At 33.2% G+C, this 5,986-nt stretch overlaps 1 protein-coding gene across 2 annotated transcripts in view; it reads right to left on the bottom strand.

Annotated features, from left to right (window-relative positions):
• LOC117170580 (forkhead box protein K1) overlaps positions 1 to 5,986 on the bottom strand; it is a 30,410-nt gene that overhangs the window by 8,235 nt on the left and 16,189 nt on the right. The gene's annotated exons all lie outside the window — the stretch shown is intronic.

Below are 5,986 nucleotides of genomic sequence, written 5' to 3'. Positions count from 1 at the left end.
TTCTAAGGACAAGTATACAATGAACTATTTACAATATAAAAGTTTTTTCGAAAACGCAACAGGTGCTAACAATCCAGCCTCTATTGCCAAGGATTATTGCGACAATTTGGAACCTCTCATCTCCATGATGAATGATATGTATACCCATCTCAAAGACCGAAGTGTCAAATCTAGACATACCAGAATTATTAACAAACTAAAAAAGGCACTGCCAGAACAAAAAAATGATTCTTCCAATGATGAGGAATCTACATCTCATTGTTCGGAAACATACGAGAACCCCTAAAATCCTATAATAAAAGCGAATAATAGAATGGATCAAGACAGGAGCAAAACAATAAAAATATTATGCGAAAAGGGATCTAAAAATTATACAATGGAATTTAAATGGATTCTATCCTCGTATCGAATTTCTACAATTACTCATTAAAGACTGCCAAAACTGACTAGAACCAAAACAGACCATGCCAGTGGTGGTGTTACTACCTACATAAAAAACGAGATCCATTTTGAAGAACTGAACTTGAATACAAACTTCGAAGCAGTAGCAGTAAAAATTCTATCAGAAATTGAACTTTGTATATGTAATATCTACATCCCTAATTGGTTCAATCTTAACCTCCAAGAACTTCGAAAACTAATAAACCAACTGCCAAAACCTTTCATAATAGTTGGTGATTTTAACAGCTACAATACTCTTTGGGGTTCTCGCTGCACAGATGTAAGAGGAAATACAATTGATCAACTATTGAGTGACCCTGATATATTGCTTTTAAATAAGACCAAACCGACATTTCAACATTGCAAGCGGTACATTCAGCGCCATCGACCTCTCGCTCTGCAGTTCATCCATAGGAAATCGATTTAACTGGGAAGTATTAGAAGACCTCTACAACAGTGACCATTTCCCTATTCTACTTGAGATGCCAAGCCTAAACTCAAATACCTATAATTATGAACCAAAATGGAAAATCAATAAAGCCGATTGGACAAATTACCAAAATTTTTTAGATTCAAACATCGATAAATTGGCTGAACTCTCAGAGGCAAATTGTAATCAGATAGACGATCTAGTGCAAAACTTTATCAAATTAATTACTGAGGCAGCTGACTCCAGTATACCAAAATCTTCATTAAAAACCTACAAACACCAAGTACCCTGGTGGAACGAAGAAGTAGGAAAAGCTATCAAGGAAAAAAAGCATGCATTTAATGTGTATAAAAAACACAAATCCGAGGAAAATAAAATTGAGTTTAAAAAACTCCGATCTCTAGCACGCAGGACATGTAAGTTCAACAAAAAATACTCCTGGGCAGAACACCTTTCATCATTGAAACACAATACCCCTAGTGCCACATCATGGAGAAAAATAAATAAAATTAATGCTTTGCTAAAAGAAGACCATTCTATTATATCGGATCACATTGAAATGGCAAATGAAATTGCAGATGCTTTTAAAAGAAACTCAAGTGATTCAAACTACAACCCTAAATTCCTAAATTTCAAAAATGTAAACAGCAACCCGGAACAAACCTTCAACATGAACGACAACTCGCCAATTAATTCCAGCATCACAATGAGAGAAATTAAGTCTATATTAATGCAATGAAAAAATACAACTCCAGGTGCAGATAAAATACCGAATATATTTCTTAAAAATCTTCCAAACAAAGCCTTGGTTTATCTTCTCAATTTGTTCAATGTTATATCGAAGTTCGGAATCTTTCCTAAACATTGGAGCGAATCTACAGTCATCCCTATTCCAAAACCCGGGAAAGATAAGCGCAAATTTACCAACTACAGACCTATTGCCTTAACATGCACTATGTGCAAACTAATGGAGAAAATTATTAACAAAAGACTAAGATGGTATCTGGAAAAGAAGAATTTTTTCGATGTAAACCAGAGTGGTTTTAGACAAAACAGAAGCACCCTCGATCCCTTAATAAACTTGGAAGCCAAAATCTGCGATGCCCTAATAAATAATCAACATCTCCTAACAGTCTGCCTTGATATTGAAAAGGCATATGAAATGATCTGGAGAAATAGGATTATTCAAGTACTCGCAAACCAAAATGTAAGTGGCTCAATGTTGGCATTTATAAACAACTTCCTTCTACATAGATATATACAAGTGCGAGTAAACGGACATCTCTCCAAAAAAGTAGAACTGCAAAACGGTGTTCCTCAAGGATCAGTACTCAGTGTAACACTGTTCCTAGTATCCTTTAATGATGTTGACCAATGCTTCACAATACCAGTTAAAAGCAGCAAGTTCGCAGATGACATAACGTTTTTCTGCAAAGGAATGAATCTTCAAACTACAGAAAAGCTTATGCAAAAATGTGTCAACGCTCTCAAATACTACCGGTTACAAATTCTCAGCAACAAAGTCAATGTGCATACTTTTCTCAAGGGGAAGATCCCAACCTAGGAATCCAGTCCTCTACCTCAACAATCAAGAACTAATGATTACAGACACCATAAAAATTCTTGGATTAATTTTCGAAAAACATTTTACACGGAAACCCTACATTAAAAAACTCAAGGACGACTGCAAAAATAGACTAAATATTATTAAAACTCTAGGGAAAAAAAACTGGGGAGCTGATCAAAAACTCCTCATCAATACTTACAATGCAATAGTGAGGTCCAAATTAGACTATGGTTCAGTAGTTTACAACTCTGCCAGATCTAGCGTCTTACGTAAACTATCCCCAATTCAGAACACAGGACTTAGATTGGCTTTGGGAGCTTTCCGTTCCAGTCCTGTAAGTAGTATTCTCAGCGAATCAGGTGAACCTCCCTTGGACATTAGAAGAAAAAAACTAAGCTTGATTTTTGCTGTAAAATTGGCTTCTACGCCAGAAAATCCTGCATATGATGTCACCTTTAAAGGAAACCATCAAAAGAAATATGAGCAACGCCCTAACTACCCACGGCCCTTCTACGTTAGAATAGAAGAATTAAAACATGCTAATCTAAAATTACAAAAAATTGCCCAAAGAAGACCACATGTATATCCTCCTTGGGAATTGCGTGAACCTAAAATAAACTTTGATCTACAGAAATTACCAAAAAGTCAAACCAATCCTACCGAATATAGAGCTGCCTTCGCAAACATCACTCTGAATCTCCCCACTTATGTATCTGTCTATACGGATGGGTCAAAGTCGAGCACAGGAACCGGATGTAGTGTAGTCACTCCTGAAACTAATGTACAGTTTAAGCTACTTGATACCTACCCAATATTTCGATGTGAAACCTACGCTATACTTAAAGCTCTGGAATACATTGAAAAGTCAAACCAAACCAAATTTATCATTTTCTCTGACTCTCTTAGTGGCATCAAGGCTATTCAAAATTACGTAAACTTCGATCACATTACTCAAGCAATTCAGGAATCACCTTCAAAGTTACACTACCTGGGAAAAGATATAACTCTTTTCTGGATTCATTCGCACATAGGAATTAAAGAAAATGAGGAAGCAGATAAACTATCGAAGTTAGCCTGTACTCTTTCCGAACTTGATTGAACTCGCAGAAATTGAACCGCGAGACTTACGCAAAACAATCAGTGAAACTACCATCGAGATCTGGAATAAGGTATGGAAAACACCTCCTACGACAAAACTTCATGAAATAAAAAGTCACGTCCTTGAAAACAGCAACATCTGGCTAGAAAACCGTAGGAACCAAGTAAGGTTAACCAGGCTTAGAATTGGACACACCCATTTAACCCACTACAATCTAATTTCAAAATTAGACCCAAATAAATGTGAAGATTGTGAAGTAACTCTCTCCGTCAAACATCTTCTAATTGAATGCCCAAAATACCTTAATTTGAGAAGAACACATCGGCTACCTAATGAAATGAAGAAAATGCTTAACGACCCAGCAACTTTTCAGAACCTTTTAAATTTTCTTCAAGAAATAAATCTCAAGGAACAAATTTAGTTGTGTGATTACCAGTGTTAACAAGGACAAATAACGATATTTATAAACATACAAGAATAATGTAAACAATTGTCAATCAAAGTCGTCGCTAATGACCATGTAGTTGATGCGACGTTATCCATCTAAATAAAAAAAAAATACAAAATAATAAAACAAATTTTTTATCTAGAATGATAAATCAGACAAATCAGATTTTGTATATGAAATCGTAATTTTCGAGCTGGAAAGGGGAAGGGGGCGTCTTTCGTACCTTATCCCTTTCCCAGCTTTACGGTTTTTTTTACAAAAATTGTCAGAATTATTTTATTTAAAATTTTATGATCGAGTCTTTTCTTTTTTTCTGTTTAGAAAGGATTTTCCAAATATGTATTGTGAATGAGTATAATTTCTTTCTCTTCAATAAAGTGTATATTAATATTATAGGTCAAACGATTTGCCTTGAATCAAAGAATTTTTTCCGTTCTTGCATCAATTTTGAATTATATTAATGAAAAAAGTTTTAAATACGAAAAACATTTTTACAAATATTACGCATTGTTTGTAGCTTCTTTGCTCTTCAATAAAATGCATTAATATTATAGGTCAATTGATTCGTCTAAAATGAACACTTCTTTTTTATTCTCGCATCAACTTTAAATTATGAGAATGAGAAAATGATTACTATAAAAATCTATTTTTCACATCATATAAATGATTATAACTTCCATACTCTTTAATCAAATGTATTAATGTTATAGGTCAAACGATTCGTCTCGAATAAAAGAATCTTTTCTGTTCTTTCAACAGCTCTGAATTATATTAATGAAAAAGGTTTTAATAGAAAAAACCGATTTTTAAAATAGTATAAACTTCTGACAAAATGCAATAAATATTTTTAGATATTCTTCGGTCAGTTTCACGATATAAGTGGTGAAAATAAGCTCTCTAAATTTCATAAATTTATTTGCAATTGTCTTCAAAGTATTGTGTTAAAAAAAGTGTGACATCCACAAACACATACATCCGGAAAGATAGCTTTGAACATTTTAGAACGTTTAATTAAATGAATTTTAAAAAATTTTTAATGTCAACATTGCAAAGCTTCCTCTATGAGAAAGCAAAAATATTATACATCAACAATAAAGAGGTGTACTAATAACCAAATAATGCAATCTAAATAGATGAATTTTCAACACTTGAATTTTTGAGGAAAAAAGTGTTTTTTTAACAAGAAAATTGATTATTCGTGAATAAAATAATAGAATGTTAAACAAAATGTATGAGTTTGCAACCTACGAACATATATTGTCAATCAAATGGTCAAATTAAAAAAAAATTCAACCAACAACAGTTGAATTAACCCTTAAACGGCCAAAACGCCACTACCGGTACACTGCTTTTCAACGGCCAATAACTAAGACTATTCGACACTAGAAAAAAATGAGACACATATATTTTTATTACTTAAGATCTCCTCTTTCCGACGGTGCCAACGAAATTCCTCAAAAAATTTTCTTATTATCCCAAAATGCAGTTTAAACAAAAAAAAACGTGATTTTTCGTGCCTATTTTTTTTGTGAACCATTTTCCAAAGCTTTTCGAATCTGTAATTAACCTGGAATCTCACTAACGGGTGGAATAAATGTCTAAACTTTGAGAATCCATGGTTCGAAGATCGATTTTTCGTTTTAGTATTTTCAAAATGGCGTCTTAATGGCAGAATTTTTGTGAAAACATTCATGAATTTTTTTACAATAAACGATGCGCTTTTCGGAAAAATCATCAAGAATAAAAAGTTTCCGAAAAGCGCATAATTTTTCAATAAAAAATTTTCATAGTTCTAAGCATCGTGTAAGAGTAAAATGATTCACGAATATCGATCGTCCGTCTGCCGCAAACAAAGTTTACGTTGCCCAACTATCTCTTTTTTTTAAGGGATTTTATATATTTTTTTTACATTTTTTTTTTTTATGGAGAATTTTTTTCATTTCAGATTTCAATCCGTTGAAATCATTTTGATCCTGCTGTTTCAGAATGTAATTTTGAGAA

The sequence above is a fragment of the Belonocnema kinseyi genome, chromosome 4 (assembly GCF_010883055.1).
Source record: "Belonocnema kinseyi isolate 2016_QV_RU_SX_M_011 chromosome 4, B_treatae_v1, whole genome shotgun sequence".
NCBI lineage: Eukaryota > Metazoa > Arthropoda > Insecta > Hymenoptera > Cynipidae > Belonocnema > Belonocnema kinseyi.
This window is presented reverse-complemented; position numbering and strand designations above follow the sequence as displayed.